The following is an 18,249-nucleotide window of genomic DNA, read 5'->3' on the forward strand; positions in this document are numbered from 1 at the left end:
GAGACAGAGAGACAGAGAGAGAGAGGGAAAGAGAGGGAGGCAGAGAGAGGGAGAGAGAGGGAGGGATATGGAGAAAGAGAGGGAGGGAGACAGAGAGAGATAGAGAGATGTGTGTATGCCAGGTCTGGTGGCTCAGTGGATGAAGACGTCTGCTGCAAGGACCTGTGATCAACCTCATGGTCACAGTTTTTTTGTTGCTCTAGCCCTGCCCCCGCCCCCACCAGTGCGGCCCTCGGACACAAACCACACTGTAAATTTGGCCCCAGAGAGAAAGTTTGTGAGTACCCATGGTCTACAAGAACAACGGCACACACCTGGATGGGGCTATCCCCCCATGAGATCGTGTTCGGGAGGCCTGCCAATGTCTGGGGTGTCCCACGGCCTAAGAAACTGTCTGATGTTGAATACCCTGTATTAACTGATTATCTGTACAGTCTAACTAATACCTTTCGCCATACCTGACAAAAGCGAGGGCCCAGGACACGTTATCCAACCTGAAGAATATGTCCTGATCCGGAACTTTCAACGGACTAAGAGCCTCGAGCCCCACTGGACACAGCCCCGTAATGTGTTACTGGCCACCCGCACCGCTGTGAAAGTAGAAGGTCGGAAGAATTGGGTTCATTCGTCTCACTGCCGGCGTGTGCCTCTGCCCCTCCCCTATGATCAGTGGGTGAGGAAAGGACAAGGAGACTCAGAAACAGAAACAGTTCTGACGTTTGTCCCATTCAGCGATGCCAGACTGCATTCTACATCTACGGAAGCAGAGAGTGACAACATACTGAAAGGAAGCGTGGAACATTCCTCTAACTCTGCTCAACACCAAGAACAATTGTTTCCCGACCATACTGTTCCTACTTCCGACCGATATAACTTGCGCCCCGAGGGAAGGCTTGCCCTTGACTTTGCCAAGTGCCGATATGCTGTAGGGCTGTGATCTTCCCAGATGAGAGTAAAGCTGGTGTGCCGGACTAAGGTATGCCATAGGGCTCCTTGGCACCTGCACCCAGTGAAGCAACCACCAATCACAAACAGCTGCTAGTGGTCCCTGGCTTAGCACGATGGCACCCTCCAAAATGCCCGAATCCAGAAACAAGATGCCAGTCTCCGACATAGTAAATGCTTCATAGCCACCGTGGTGACGCTGTTTGTCTCCCTCATCCTGTCTATCCTTGGTTGGCTGTTACTAATCTGCCATCCTATTACCTCACCAACTCCTACCCCGACTCCTGCAGAACACCAGTATTACACGCTAGCAGCCCACGAATTACCCCGCCGTGCAGAATTCTTCAACAACACCTTCATCCAAATGTTGCATCATCATCAGCTGATCATGAACACTTCCAACTGCTGGGTTTGTGGACTGATGCCGCATTCCATGATACACCCTGTTCCATTCTTTCCTTACCCCTTCTCCATCACTGGGTCTTGTCTTGCATGGTGGATGCTGATGCAGGAGGCCTACACTGTCAATGGTACTGCCAGTTCTATCCTTGGGACATTTCGGGATGACTCCTGGCGGAACAGATCTGGCAATGCCAATGCTCCTTTTTGCCCGACCAGCTCGTCCACATTGCTACCACCACCAGATGAACTCAGTGAAATGGTAGTATTCAACTCAACCACTCGAAGAACATTTTCCAGATTCCGCACAAGAATGATACTGCCTGATGAACGAGACACTGTGAATGTCATAAATGTGCAAGGCCGTGTCTGCATCCATGGCCTAGGGACTAAGAAAGTTGGTACCAGTACGTGTAAAAATTACAAAAGCTTTGAACTCTACATCTCCTCCGAAGCTGGTGGCATCCCCCAACACCTATTTCATCTGTGGCACTGCCGCCTACACTTGGCTCCCCCGTAACTGGTCTGGTACCTGCTATCTGGCCTTCCTCCTTCCACCAACATACTCTACCCATGGAGGTTACCACCAGTCAATGAAGGGCGCCCTGCGCCGCTCAAGTAGAGGCATCATGTCAGCTGAGGATACAGCGGGCCGGGAAGCCGGGGACTTCTTGAAAGATTTCCTTCCATTTTGGGGCCCCATGGCAAACAGTCGGGCTGTACGAGGACTGACCAGGGTCGTTGAGGCCACCATCAAAGTAACAGCTGGTGCCCTCTCCAATATCACTGCAGAGCTACAGGCCGACTGCCTTATAACGCTCCAAAACCGCATGGTCCTCGACGTCATCCTTGCTGATTGTGGTGGTGTATGTAAATTGATCGGTTCCAGCTGCTGCGTGTACATCCCAGACAACGCACCTACAGTGTACAATGCCATCCGACATCTGCATCGCCTTTCTTCCGAAATTCATTTAGATGAAGGCAGATGGTCCCTCACTGGCTGGATCTGGGGCCTCCTTTCCCAGTGGGGTTGGAGGGTCCTCATTTTCCTTGCCTTGGGAGTAGCTGTCCTGGTCTCCTGCTGTTTTTGCTTTCACTGCCTGCCAGTGCACTGTACAATGTGTGTCCAGACCATCAAGCCTACACCCTCTAACATTCACAACACCAATATGATGATGATGATGCTCCAACAAGAAAGAGATGGTCTTATGAACATTGACATTTCTTAAAAGTATTTGCCACTAAATGGCAAAAGGAGGTCTGAGGAAAAGTGTTTTTCTGATTAGCATCATCTGTACCGGGACTCCATTGTTTTTTCATTGCCATCTCGCGTCAAACACTTCCACACGACCCACCTGGTCATTTTTGCTGATGCCTGAGGAAAATCTAAACTGACACGACAAAAACCATATTGCAGCCTGCATTTCTGCCCAGGAACTGTCGCACACCCAACCCCCTGTTCTTTGAAGTTCAACAGAAAGCCATGAGACACCCACGCCCTGCGTAAACAAGCTTGTTTTCCATCTCCCGCTCCCAGCCTGGTAAACATCCTTGATACCGTGATCAGGTTATCTACACAATGGTCTGACTGTTGGGCCCTGATCAGGGTGATGAAACAATGACTTGAAGGACCGGGCTTTGATCAAGGCAATTGAACAAAGACCTGAAAAACTAAGCCTTGATCAAAGCTGAGTGAACAATGATCTGTGTACCAAGCCTTGACCAGGTCACTAACTACAAACATCGTCTGGATCTGGTTATCAACTGTAAACACTGCCCTGATTAAACAATGGTCTGACAGCCAAAAGACTGGGATGAAAAATGTATAAAAGGCTTGTAAGCTACAGAGTGAAGTAGCAGCCTCCTGGGTTTTGTCTCTGACTAGCTTGGGACTCTGTTCCATAGCCAGGGCTATTGAAATAAATCTGGGTTCCTCCTGCAGACGAAAGCTCCTGTGTCTCCTTTTACTAAGTATGGAAGGTATGGAAGATTTGGGCGGTTCCCCCGCCGCCGAGACCCAGTAAGTGGGTTATCCAGGTTCTTCATTTCTTTCTTTCTTTCTTTCTCTTTCTTTCTTTTTTTCTTTCTTTCTTTCTTTCTCTCTTTTTTCTATTTCTTTTTTTCTTTCTTTATTCATTCTTTTTCAAAGTCCCATCTCTTACCAAAGCTGTAATACATTCCTTTTCAAGTGGTCTATTTTTCTGACTTGCTATTTGACAGCATACTAAATTGTGCTCATTTGAAACTACTCTGTATTAAGTTATCTTCCTTTAACTTTTTTTCTTTCTTTCCTTTTTTCTTTCTTTCTTTCCTTCTTTCTTCTTTTCTTTCCCTTTCTTTCCTTTTTTTCATTCTATCGTCTCTTTTGTATTTCTTTCTTTCTCCTTCTTTCATTCATGGCTTCTTTAATTACTTATTTGCTTCTTTCCTTCACTTCTCCCTTACTTACTTGCTCCTTCCTTCTCTTCCTCTTTCTTTCTTTCTTTCTTTCTTTCTTTCTTTCTTTCTTTCTTTCTTTTTCACCTATTACCTTCTCTCTTTGTTTGCTTCTTTCTTTCTTTCTGTCTTTCTTTCCTATGTTCTTTCTTTCTTCTTTTCTTTCCCTATGTTTCCTTTTTCCATTCTCTCTTCCCTTTTTCCATTCTCTCTTCCCTTTTCTATTTTTTTCTTTCTGTTTCTTTCTTTCTCCTTCTTTCATTCTTGGCTACTTTCATTCCTTCTCTTCTTCTTTCTTTCCCTTCCCTTCTCTCTTACTTACTTGCTCCTTCATTCTCTAACTTTCTTTCTTTCTCTCCTATTTCCTTCTCTCTTTCTTTCCTTGTTTCTTTGTTTCTTTCTTTTTCTTTCCTTCTTCCTTTCTTTCTTTCTTGTTTCCTTTTTGTTTTTTCATTATTTCTTTCTCAAAGGCAAGAGGCTGGCAGCCAATGCCAGACTGATTGACTTTTTAAGTAGTTACCCATGGTGCCTGGGAGTACTGTGGTAACATGTAATTTTTTTGAGACCCAAAAACTATTTTGCCTGCAGCAAATGATTTTTTTAGATTGCTGAGGGCCCAACAAATGAAGAATTGCAAATACCATGCTAAAACAAAAGAAGAATTGTCAGAAGGCCGGCAGTCAACGGCGGGCCTATTGTCTTTGTTAATGCTTGTTCTTCTTTTCTTCCTTGTGCGTTAGTGTCCCCAATATCCTGACTGGTTGATTTAATGGCTGACAATTGTACAGTTGGCTGTATCTTCCAAGGAGGCTTCTAGGCGCTGATCTGAGCCTGCTACCTAACCAAGCACGCATGATGTTTCAGGACTGAGGGGCATATTTACAAGCTGTGTGCGCCACCGGAACGTCACTTTTTGTGACATTTCGGCAGCGCACAGGGCGTGGCTTTTCATGGACCATAGAGTAAGGCGAGGCAGCGCAAGTTGCTGTGTTGCCTTACTCTGCCCTCAGAAGGAGATCCATGGGCGTTACTGCGGGTGTTCCCACTCAACACCCATGGAGTTTGACACTGCCCCAGATTTACAACATTTTGTGAACCTGGGGCAGTGCTAAAATCGGCAGCACACATAGAAAGAGGAAAACACCTCTTGTGATTGTTGGTGTGCAGGAAGGTGCCCCTCCCTACACAAGAACAATTGTGCCAACAACACAGACACCCTTGCACCATGGTGCAGGGGGTGCCTGCATTGGCGCACGGCTGCAAAATGTGCCCCGCAGCTGGCTGAAAGGAGAGGAATGCACCGTATACGGTGCATTCCTGCCCTTCCGAATTGGCGCAGGGCAGCGCAGTAAAATGATTTGCGATGCTGCCCTATGCCAATTCCTTGTAAATATACCCTTAAGTACTCAGGGTGTCATCCAGGAGGCACAGGGGTCACAAGTGCTCCTGGTATTTCTGTTTTCAAATCCATTTGGCTGCTGTGTGGTCTGTGTGATTTAACAAATCTGAACTTCTTGGTGCCACTTGGTTGCCTTAGTAACTTAGGGCCCTATTTATCAAATGTTTGTGTCCTGTTTGTGTTGCGTCTGCACCATGCAATGTGGTGCCTGCGCGATGCAAACCCTAAAATACCATTTATTAGACTGTGCAAGGCCACCTTGTATGGCCCTGAGTGGCTTCAAAAATCCAGAGTAGTGCAATGCATCGTAAAACGCTGCGTTACGTTGCTCTGCTCTGAGAAGGCATTCCATGGACTTTGCGTTGGAATTCCCACCCAACTCGTATGGATTATAACGCATTCCCAGATTTACCATCTCTGGTAGATCTGGGAGTGTACCAAAAAGAAACGTCCCCTCCTTGGAGAGGCATAGTGAGTAGAAATGTCTTTATTTCTCCTAGTTACTTCTTCTCTCTATGCCTGCTGCTTTCTGCAGCACACATAGAAAGAGGAATTTGCCTCTCAGGATTGTTTTTGTGCAGAAAGGTGTGCCCTCCTGCACAAAAACAATCCTCAAGCAATGCAGACAGCTTTGGACCATGGTGCAAGGGTGCATGCGTTGGCGCTAGGCAGCCAAATCGACGCCAGCGTAGGCGGAAAGACTGGAATGTGCCATGGTGAAGGGGGAGGGAGCAGGGGAGAGGAGAACATTACTGTTGCTTATAAAAATGCAAGCCAGGACATTAGATGCTTTCAAAGGTGACATGATGGATGTAAAGCACAATTATTACTGAGCTCTCTAGTCTCACAGTTCCACCTTTGAGCCGCTCACCCAGTCCTACGCATTGCATTGTGGGATTTGTAGTCGGGAGCCATTGCATACAGACACTTGCCTCCAAGGCAGGCTCCCATTAAAAAAAAAAACTTTAATTATGGTTGTCAGTCATTAGAACCACATGTCAAGCAACGGCCCAAAGCTCAACTCGACCAAAACAGAATTTCTACCAATAAAACCAACCACAGACAAGCTCAGATGCCAGAACAGCTGTCTAGCATGAAGCTAGGTTGGTTCAGATCTCATCCTCAGCCACCCCTGACGCCGCAGGCGCTGCAGAGGGATTACAGGCAGCGCAGGGCTGTGGAAAGCCCAGCTCCCTGAAGCAGGCTGTAGAATGACCGTCCAAGCCCAGGTCCTCTCCTGATGCGGACAAAGCCCTCCTTGCCAAAGGTCCTGCCTCTACAACGCCATTACCAGAGGTCGTACGCATGCTGCCCCCAAGCCTGCTTCATCTTAAAATCACCTACAAAGCAGCTACACTCTACCCCCAAAAAAATATCTGTTAAAAGGTAACCATTTCTGGCAGTGAACGCGACACAAGGTGGCAAGATATCACCAGGCTTGAAACCCACAAGTGGAAAAGTAGGGAAAACTTGAAGCCAAATCTTCTCCGAGAAAAATAAGAGACAGCCTAGAGACATCCTCCTGACTCTACACACCGTGGACATGCTACAACAGGCTTGACCCTCCCTCGTGCAGATCAGGGAGGAGCTAACCCTCATGCATTGCCATTGGTTGAATGGGCTGTCCATCAAGGTCATGACATCTTGTTGATGGTTAGTTTGTCCCGCTTGTTTTTAGGTCGAGCCTAGGAGCGCATGCGCTGGTCTGCCAGGCTGGTGGTAGCTTCACCAGTGACATTAATTACACCTCTCACTCCCCATTAGCGCCTTTGTGTGGCTGTTTAAATTCCTTTCCTTTCAGTGGCTAAATTTTGCATTTGTCCCTCCTTTTAGTGGGTGGTTTCTCTCCCTGGTGACTGACCCTCTTCCAATTATTATTCCCCCTTCCTCTACTTTGGTTCGTTTTTGCACTTTTTTTTCTGTTTTAGACTGCTTTTGGAACAAAGAAAGGCTTGCTCATTATTTCTTAGCTGAGCAGAAGACCAAAATGTGTTAATTTCTTTTAACTTTCAATGAGCCCCTGACCACCTTGCATCGTATTTTATATGGTAGGCACGGGAAACAGATTTATAGAATGAAGAAAGCTTTGCTCATTATCTCTTAGCTGGGATGGGCGAACTCTGGAATGTGTTCATTTCTCTAAACTTTGAAGGAGCCCCTCACCTAGGCGTTCAACGCCCATAGGGCTAGAAGGGCTTCAGCCCCCCTAGCGTCGTGAGTGTCAGCCCGGGCTGTGGGCTCGGCCGGGCAGTGTCTGGAGTCTTATCTCCAGCACGCACACCCGAGTTTTTCACAGGTCTTTCAAGTACCATTTGTGTATTTACAAACCTTTGTAAACTGCTTACCGAGGCTTCGTTTTTTTCTGGCTCCAGTCCCCCTGGGCCCCCACTCTGCCCATTCCTTACGTTTGTATTTTACAGGTACTGCTGTAGTGTGACAATGCATTTCATGAAAAGGAATATAAAGTAGGGTTGCCAAAAGAAAAATGCCATGTGTTGTTTAAAGAGCCTGAAAAGACCTCGTCTTGACACTAAATAGGGTTAGAAATAAATAAGTATGCATTCATTTGAAATGTGACTTTCTGTCTTTGTTCCCTTTAATTATCAGCCATGGATCAGACAGACGTAGAACACAATAAAAGTTCTTTCTATTTATGTTTGCTGTTCGAAGTATGCACAGACAGTGCTGAAAGTACGGCTTTAGGTGACTGCTTATTTGTGTACGGTCTGGGACGTCAAGAGAATGAGCTGGCAACCTTAATCACAAGACTGGAAGTTTGTTGCAGGATCAGCACATTATTTATTTCCTCCACCCTTGTCTCCCTGATTGATGCCGTAATAGCAATGGTTTACCTTACATCTGAAACCCTGTACTGACGTCAATAACATGCTGAGTTACTTCGAGTGTCTGGGAATGCAGACTCCACACTTTAATTTACTCCACACCACTCTGCTTTACTCCACTCCTCCAACCCCCTCTGCTTTACTCCACTCCTCAAAACCACTCAGCTTTACTCCATGTCACTCTAATTTGCTCCACTCTGCTTTACACCATTCAACGCCACTCTGCTTTACTCCACTTCACTCTACTTTACTCCACACCACTGTAATTTCATCCAAAGTACTCTGCTTTACTCCATTCCACCCGACTCTGCTTTACTCTACCATGCTCTGAATTACTCCATGCCACTCTGCTTTACTCCATGGCACTCTGCTTTACTCCACGCCACTCTGCTCAACGTCACTCATCAATACTCCACGCTGCTCTGCTTTAATTCACTCCACGCAACGCCGCTCTAATTTACTCCACTCCACTCTGCTTTACTGTGCTCCACTCTGCTTTATTCCACGCCACTCTACTCAACACCACTCTGCTTAACTCCACTCTGCTTTACTCCACTCAACTCCACTCTACGTTACTCCACGCCACACTGCTTTACCCCACTACGCTCACCTCCACTATGCTCACCTCCACTACACTTTACTCCACTATGCTTTGCTCCACTCTGCTTTACTCCACTCCCCTTTACTCCACTCCCCTTTACTCCACTCCTCTTTACTCCACTCCCCTTTATTCCATCCCACTCCGCTCAACGCCGCTCTGCTCTACTCCACTCTACTCAGTGCTACTCTCCATTACTCCACTACCCCACTCCACTCTACTTAATTCCACTCCACTCAAAGCCACTCTGCTTTACTTCACTCCACTCAACGACACCTCTACTTTACTCCACGTTACTCTACTTTACTCCACGCCACTCTGCTTTACTCCACTACACTCAACGCCACTGTGCTTTACTCCATTCAACTCCACTCTGCTTTATTCCACTCCTCTGTGCTCCACTCTGCTTTACTGCATTCCACTCAACAACGTTCTGCTTTACACCAATCTGCTTAACTCTACTCTGCTCTATTCCAATCTGCTTTTCTCCACTCCACTCTGCTTTACTCCGCTTTACTCCACTCAAAGCCACTCTGTTGTACTCCAACCCACTCTTCTTTACTCCACACCGTTCAGCTTTACTCCACGCCATTCTGCTTCACTCCATGCCACTCTGCTCAACACCACTCAGCAATACTCCACGCCACTCAGCTTTATTCCACTACACACAATGCCACACTAATTTACTCCATTCTGCTTTACTCTGCTCCACACTGCTTTACTCCACTCTGCTTCACTGCTCTCCACTCTCCTTCAATCCACTCCACTCTTCTCCACTCTGCTTTACTCCACTCCACTCTACTCCACTCCACTCTGCTTTACTCCACACCACTCTACTCAATACCTTTCTGCTTTACTCCACTCCACTCTGCTTTACTCCACCCTGCTTTATTCCTCTCAACTCCACTTTATTTTACTCCACGCCACGCTACTTTACTCCACTCCACTATGCTCACCTCCACTCTGCTTTACTCCACCCTGCCTTACTCTACCCTGCTTTACTCCACTCCACTATGCTCACCTCCACTCTGCTTTACTCCACCCTGCCTTACTCTACCCTGCTTTACTCCACTCCGCTTTACTCCACTCCACTTTACTCCATCCCACTCCGTTCAATGCCACTCTGCTTTACTCCATGTCACTCTGCTCTACTCTACTCCACTCTACTCAGTGCCACTCTGCTTTACTCCACTCCACCACTCCACTCTACTTCATTCCACTCCACTCAATGCTGCTCTGCTTTACTTCACTCCACTCAATGCCACTCTGCTTTACTTCACTCCAATTTAATCTACTCTGCTTTATTCCACTCCACTCTACTTTACCCCACTCTGCTTTACTCCATTCCACTCAACACCACTCTGCTTTACTCCACTCAACGCCACTCTGTTTTACTCCAACAAACTCTCCTTTACTCCCCGCCACTCTGCTTTCCTCTACAACACTCTACTTTACTCCACGCCAATCCAGCCTGCTTTACTCTAACCATCTCTGATTTATTCCACTCCACTGTACTCCACTCTGCTCAATACCACACTGCTTTACTCTACCGCACTCTACTTTACTCCATGCCACTCTCCTTTAATCCACACCACTCTACTTAACTACACACCACTCCGCTTAACTACACACCACTCCACTCTGCTTTACTCCATGCTACTCCTCTCTGCTGTACTCCACGCCATTCCACTCTGCTTTACTCCACATCACTCCACTCAGCTTTACTCCATGCCAAGCCACTCTGCTTTAATCCATGCCACTCTGCTTTACTCCACGCCACTCTGCTTTACTCCATGCCACTCTGCTTTACTCCATGCCACCGCACCACACTCTACTCTACACAACTACACTCCGCTCTATCCCTATCACTCACCTCTATGTAGTGCTACCACACACACCACCACTCAATGCAACACCAATCCATGCAACGCCACTTCACTCTATGCCACTCCATCTATCTATCTATCTATCTATCTATCTATCTATCTATCTATCTATCTATCTATCTATCTATCTATCTATCAATCAATCAATCAATCAAGGTTTTTTAAAGCATGCTACTCATCCATGAGGGTCGCAAGGCGCTGGGGGGTGGGGCAGCTCCGGATCAGTCGAAGAGGCAGGTCTTGAGGCTCTTCCTGAAGGTGTGCAGAGTGGGGGAGCATCTGATGTTGACTGGGAGCTCGTTCCAGGTCTTTGCTGCGATGTAGGAGAAGACTCTTCCTCCTGCTCTGGTTCTACGGATGCATGGGGTCTCTCTCAGGGTGAAGTCGGCAGAGCGGAGGTTCCTTTTGGGTACATGGAAGGAGACTCTTTTGTTGAGGTATGTGGGTCCGATGTTGGAGGGATTTGTGGGCTTGAAGGTTACTCTCTTCTCGATGGAAAGCCAGTGGAAGTCTTGTTGGTGCAGGGTCATGCGCTCATGTCGTGGGGTTCCGAGGACGAGTCTCCCTGTGGTGTTCTGGATGGTTTGGAGCATGTGTAGCTGGGAGTTGTTACCGTAGTCCAGTCTGCAGGATATGAGTGCGTGAGTGACAGTCTTTCTGCATTCTGGGGCATCCATTTGAAGGTCTTGCGGAGGATGCGGAGGGAGTTGAAACAGGTGGAGGCGACGGCATTGATCTGGCAGGTCATGGAGAGGGAGGAGTCTAGAATGATGCTGAGGTTGCGGGTGTGGTCTGTAGGAGTGGGTGGGTTTCCGAGAGTGGAGACCCACCAGGTGTTGTCCCACGCTGTGGGGAGGGTCCAAGGACAAGGACCTCTGTCTTCTCTGAGTTGAGGTTTAGGCAGGTGTTGCTCATCCAGGCTGCAACATCTTTCATTCCTTCCTGGAAGCAGAGTCTGGTGTTTTCAGGGTTCTTCTTGAGGGAGAGGATGAGTTGGGTGTCATCAGCGTAGGATACTATGCTGTGCCCATGCTGTCTGACGATGGCGGTGAGGGGGGCCATGTAGATATTGAAGAGTGGGGGGCTGAGCGAAGATCCTTGGGGTACTCCACAGTTGATCTCTGTGCATTCTGAGAGGAAGGGTGGGAGTCTGATCCTTTGGGTTCTGCTGGTGAGAAAAGAGCAGATCCAGTCGAGGGCAGTTCCCCGTATGCCGGCGTCGTGGAGTCTGGCGACAAGAGTGCTGTGGGAGACGGTGTTGAAGGCTGCGGAGAGGTCTAGAAGGATGAGGGCCGCAGTGTGGCCCTAGTCGAGTAGCATTCGGATATCATCGGTGGCGGCAAGAATGGCGGTCTTGGTGCTGTGGTTGCTGTGGAATACAGACTGGGAGGAGTCGAGGATGGCGTTCTTTTTGATGAAGGTGGTCAGCTGGGCGTTGATGAATCTCTCAGTGACTATGGCTGCGAAAGGAAGGAGAGAAATGGGCAGGTAGTTTGTCAGGTCCGTCGGGTCAGCCGAGGGTCTCTTGAGGAGGAGCTTGACTTCTGTCTGCTTCCAGTCGTCAGAGAAGATGTCGGATTCGAAGGAGGTGCTAATGGTCCGGCATAGTTTGGGTGCTATGCCGGCGGTGGCTCTGTGGTAGATGTGCGGCGGGCAGGGGTCTGTGGGGGCTCCTGAGTAGGTGTTCTTCATGGTCATGTTGGTATCTTCAGTGGTAGCTGGTTTCCAGGTGGTGAGGGTGGGCTGGTTGTCTATAGCGGAGGGGAGGGTGGTGTCTGGAGTCTTTTCGATGAAGTTGTCATAAAGGCCCTTGATTTACAGGTGGAAGTAGGAGCTGAGCTTGTTGCAGAGGTCCTGGGATGGTGTGACATCTGTGACTTCACTGGGGGGTTTGGTGAACTGCTGTATGACGTTGAAGAGTTCCTTTGCGTTGCTGGTGTTGGTGTGGATTTTGTTCTGTGTCCTCTTGATGGCTCTGGTGGTATTCGGTCATGGTGTTCCTGTAGGTGTCCAGGTCTTCTGAGGTTTTCCTGTTTCTCCAGAGTTTCTCGAGACTTCAGCAGGAGCGCCTGGCTTCTTGGAGGTCGGTGGTGAACTAGGCAGCCCTCAGGGGGCATTGTCTGTCGGAGTGGCGGAGGGGTGCAAGCTTGTCTGCGCAGCTGGTAATCCAGTGGTGTAGTTCTTTGTCAGCAGAGTTAGCCTCGGTCGTGGTGGAGGGGGGTCGTGGGAGAGGGTGATGTTGAGGTGCTCCTCTGTGACCTTACTCCAGTTCCTACATGGCGGCCGCGGGGCGGGCTTGGGTGCGGTGGTGGTGTTGAAGGTGAAGTGTACACAGTGGTGGTCTGTCCAGAGGGGCTGCGTGGTGTGGCTGAAGTTGGTGTTTGTCCCTCCTGCAAACTTTCTATTTAAAGCATTATCCATTTAAATTTTGTTAAAAATGTATATTATGTTTAGCGCTCAACCAGTACAAATATTACATTTCAAATGGCTTTCCAAACTAAACGGCCAAACCATTTATAATTTATTTCAAATATGTATTTGTGACCATGCTTAACTCACAAGATCCTGTTACTGGGATTTATTCATTTACAAAAGCTACAGGCCCACTGCCAGTAATCTGCATATAAAGCACTATCATTATTTTATTACGGTTTGCTAGCAGTTGATTAGAAGGGCAATGCAGCCAACTTTAGCGTACAGCTCATTATATGCTAATATTTCAACTTTATAATTATAAAACCCTTTGCTGTCTTAATCAGTAACTGCCATTACAAGTATATAAACTTAAACATTACCGACAGGCCAGTAGTTTTGTTGTTTTCAATTAAAAGTTCACTATTCTAAACATGTTACAATGGTCCATAGGGAGATGTATATCACATTTGATCGTATTGCCCTTTTAATAGTTTGCAGACAAACAAAATTAATCTAATTACAATTAGTGATTTTATTTTTTTTAAGGATGTGTCTACCACCCACATACACCCCAGCAAAACACACTAACCACATGCATCCCACCAACACACACTATATAACAACACACCACTACATTCCACACCGTGCCACTGCCCCCATGCCACTACACTAAGCAGAAATTGAACACCAAGTTTTCAGTATGAAGCATAGCAGCCACACTGCTCTACAACATACCTTAAATACATTGCCAATAGCTCTGGCTAAACACTTACAAGGTCCCAAAGGCGAGACCTATTGGCTATGCCAGTGCTTGTTTCCTTAGTGATGATGCTCAAGTAATTCTTTAGCACTTCAGAAACAACCTGTCACGTTTGATGAATTCACTTTGCTGAAACAATGACGTTTTAAGAGCCGATTTATGGCTTTTTTGTTTAGGGACTGAGTCCTGTTTGTCTATATGACATTCTTAGGCTATTTACTATCACCTCTGCAAGCTCATTTGTTTTACTTTGCTGTCTTGTTAAATTGTTGTTGGGTTTCCATCTTTTGTTTACAAGTAAAGACCTGCACATGCATAAGGTTTCTTCTGCACTAAATGGTTAATATTTCCTATTCTGGCTGTTTCTACCAACGTGCAGCTTCTGTGGGAAAGAGATGTGAAAACCATGGGGGACCTCGAAAGTTATACATTTTTAGAAAGTAGACAAAATTCTGAATTCAGCAAGGGGTCATGTACGTAGAACACTCCTGTTTATTTCAAAGAAACTAAAAATTCAATTTAAAAAAAGTGAAAGTAAGGAATTAAAATAGAAATAGGTGACAATGTGTTCACCTGTAACTTTTTGCACTGAAGGCTGATTTAGAAAAATAGTATACCATGGCATCAGTCACAGGTACAAAGATATGTAGGGGCTTATTTATAAGCCCCTTGTTCCACTTTTGCGTCACTTTTAACATGAGAAAAGTGATGCAAAAGTGGCGCAAGGGGCTTGTGAATAAGCCCCAAAGTATTTCTCTGTTGTGCAAAAAGAGGTAATACCTAGAGCCATCGATCACGCCAAAGCTTCCGATCCTTTTTCATTGTGTTTCGGCCATGCATCAATTTATCAAGTAAATTTGAGGCCATGATTACTAACCTTTCATGCATCGCAACACAGCAAGGCAGCTTGTGTGAAAGGGAGAAAGCAGAAAGGCGCTATATCTGCTAGAATATACTCCACTTCTGTCCTCTCATGGTGCCAGTAGAGGCCTCTCGCCAACGCAGGCAACCTTGTACACGGTGCAAGGGTCACTGCAATATGGGCAGGGTGGTTTTTGTACAGAAAGGGATACCTTTCTCCACAAAAACCATCCTTGGAGGTGTATTCCGAGTGTGCTGCAAAATGCAACACACAAGGCAAGAGGAAGTAAGAATGAGAAATAAAGATGTTTCTTCTTGTTACACCTCTGTTGAGCAGGAGCACCATTTTGGCGCAAACCCTGTTTTACTGCTTTTCATAAATCTGGATTTGCGTCATAATACATGGATGGATGCAGAGGAACTCCCGTGCTGTACCCATGTAACACCTCCCCAACACAGTGCAATGTGGCGCGGTGCAAGGTGCTGTGTCGGTTTAATTTTTTTTTACAAAGCCCTGGCAGGGGGCGCAAATTGTCCGTTGTGTGGCTTTGTAAATCTTGACTAACATTTGATGTTGTTGCTGCGCTAAAAAAGTGATGTAACCATGATGAAAAATTTTGAAATCTGGGCACAGGTGAATACAAAATGGGTATGAAGAAATACAGTTTTAGAATGTGCCCAAGAATCTGAGTTTAGGAAAAGGGGTAGTTCGTATCACTCCACAGCCCATATTACCAAAAGGGTCACCCGAAGCTGCTCAGCCACCAAAGTGGCAGGGCTGCAGAACAAGGAGAGCAGGTAAGCGTTATATCTACAGAGATATGGCAGTCTCCTTCTCTCTGTAGTGTCGGCACACAATCGAACTGCCGAGTGTGACGTGCACACCTTTGCACCATAGTGCATAGTACTCATTCACCCTTCACCTGTAGATAAAACCCTGTCTCTGATGCACTGATGCACTGATTCCCTCTTCACCTGTACATGATACCTGGTCTCTGTGTTACTCATTCCCTCATCACCTGTACATGAAATGATTCGTACTTGTAAAGCACACTTATACTCATGAGTGTCTTGGCGCTATACGTATACCACTGTGGAATCCTTCCTGGCTTTTCCCTGTGAAATGCCTACTCCTGGGCATCCCAGCGCTGTTGGGCCATTGTGGAGATTAAGCAAGCTATTGCCCAGAGTTGCAGCGTGGGACCCATGGTTAGAACAGGCACCGATGCAAGAATTATCAGGTCCAAGGAAATTGAGCCCGAGACACGCCGAGACAGGAATTGAACCCTGGTCCCTGGCCAGACCTCTGCATCAGGGTCTACTGCTCTAACCATTGAGCCACAGTTCTCCACAACATAATACCTGGGCGCTACTGCACCCATTTCTTCGTCTCGTATACATGATACCTGGTGTTCTTTGTACTTATTGACGCGTCACCAGTATATAATACCTGGCCTCTTGCACTCAGTCCCTCTCACCTGCACCTAGTACCTGGACTCTTGAACTTACTCCCTCTTATCAATGTATGGTACCTGGTTCCATTTGCACCCACTCCCTCTCAACTGGTCTGCTTTGTACTCTTGGTCACCAGAATGTAATATCTGATTTTTTCGTATGCTCACGTCTTCCTAGTTGTATACAGTATTACCACGCTTCGATTGACACAAATGAATAGCGTATTGATATCTGATAGTGCACTTACTTGCAAGGGTTGAAATTCCATGCTAGGTGCTTTGGCGGCCACGTCGAGCTGGAAAGTGTTTCTGGATAAGTCCTGTTGCCAATTGGATATGCACTCTAGGCCCTGTGCTTTTCATGAGAGGCTCTACGTCGTTGCAGGCACTTAGGTTCTCCTTGGATATGTCCAGCTTGAGAGGTTTCCCGTCAGGGAGAAAGAAGGCGAAGCTGGGGTTGTTCCAGACACACTGTGATTGGCTGCTGCCTTCCTCCACTTCTCCCTGGCTGCCAATTGTTAGCGTGAACGTGTTGCTGGTGGACTCCAAGTTGAACATGAAGACACCATCCTCTGTCTGGTAGGCCGTCTCTTGAGAGTCGCGTGTGATCTTTGGCAGATCTTGGAACCAGCTATCATACTGTGGTCCATGGACCAGGACGGCATGGAGTATCTCCTGCTGGTAGGTCCAGGTACCAAGGATCCGGAACACCGGCGGCCCACCAATGCAGTGCTGGTCCTGGTACGCGGTGACCAGATCCTCCACCGGGAAGGAAACCTTGAAGTTCCCATAGCGAGACCCATCCTTGAAGACAGGGGAATTGGCGAACTGGTCGCACATCGTCTTCATCGAGGACTCTGGCGCACTACTGCGAGGAAGCCCCGCGACACCTGCTGCTTTGATTGAGCTAATCGTTTCCTTGGGGACATCAACGCTCCACCATGAGATGCGCATCCATTCTGCAGTGTTGTTTTTTGGTATATTTTTTGGTTTTCCTGTGAAGTGTCCATCTTCCATGATCCCTTGGAAGCCTGCCATCCCAGTGACATGCTGCAGCCTGGAGACCTCGAGGCAGGCTGGGTTCTCCATCATGCAGTGCATGATGGGATTATCCCTCTGAGCTGTGATGTTGCGGAGCATGGTCAGACTCGAACCTCCATCCCCTGACGGCACCAGCAGCTTCCTTCCTGCTCAGGGCCTGCTCTATCTCAGCAATCTTCAAGAAGCGCCCGCTCTGGAAAAACTTGCCAGGCTTAGAGCCTTCCCATTGGTCCTCTCTCAGACTGATGGGAGGGGCAGCCATGGTGCACGGTTCGACCTTCCTTTCTCTGGATGTCCCTTACACTCTGCTTTTCCGTGTCTCTCACGCTCTTTTATCTTTCTTTCCTTCCGCTCTCTCTTCCTCTCTGTCTTCTCTCTATCTCACGCTGGCGCCCTCCTCTCTCCCTCTCTCGGTCTCTCCCGTCCTCTGTTCTTTGCTCTCTGGATCACTGTCCTCTCCGTGGACCTCTCTTTCCTTATTTTTCTGTCTCTCTCTATCTTTATCACTACCAGCTCTCAAATTCTCTCTCACCCTCTCTCCGTCGCCCTCTCGTTGTCGCTCCCTCTCTCTCCAGCCCCTCACTCTCAAGTCCTTCTCCTTCTTTCGCTGCTTCTCTCTCCCCTCTTCCTCCTCTCCTGTATATTTCTCCCCTCTGCCTCTGTTTCTCTTTCAGTTTCCCTTTCTAACTCCTGCTCTCCTTCCCTCTCGATAACTCTTTCTCTTGGTCCTTTCCAACCCTCGTTCTCTCTCTTTCTGTGCCTTTCTCTCGCTGACTCTCTCTGCCTTGCTCCCTTAGTTCTCCGGTTCTCCCCGGCTGTTTCTCGCACTCTCGCCCCTCTATCAGTCTCTCTCCTTCCCTCGCTCTCTCCTCTCCGTCACTCTATCTGCCCCCTCCTGCCTTTTATCTCGCCGTCTGCGTTCGTTCGGTGACGAGGAGCAAGGCGTGCTCTGGGGCGCGCTGGGAGCTGAGGAAGTGACTGGGCTTGCTCTTACCGACGGATTCTTCCTTCTTCTGCGGTTTAAAATTAAAAGCATTTCTTAGCTGTTGGTTGAGGCCAGTCACGCCTCCGCGTTGTTATCTGGACTGCCCTTCAGTGCAAAGACACCGTGTGTAAGTCTGCGGTACACAGAGGGCTTAGAGAGGGCTTTTGAAGCAGCAGCAGGGGGTCCCGAAGGGTTGCATGATTTTACATCGCAGGCCTTGACCCCCA

The 18,249-nt window shown here is 47.6% G+C and overlaps 1 pseudogene; it reads right to left on the reverse strand.

The window, feature by feature from the left end:
- The window catches only part of LOC144774079 (uncharacterized), a 30,485-nt pseudogene extending 12,928 nt beyond the window's left edge, over positions 1–17,557 (reverse strand).
- Positions 17,558–18,249: the final 692 nt, after the last annotated feature.

The sequence above is a fragment of the Lissotriton helveticus genome, chromosome 8 (assembly GCF_964261635.1).
Source record: "Lissotriton helveticus chromosome 8, aLisHel1.1, whole genome shotgun sequence".
Classification (NCBI taxonomy): Eukaryota; Metazoa; Chordata; class Amphibia; order Caudata; family Salamandridae; genus Lissotriton; species Lissotriton helveticus.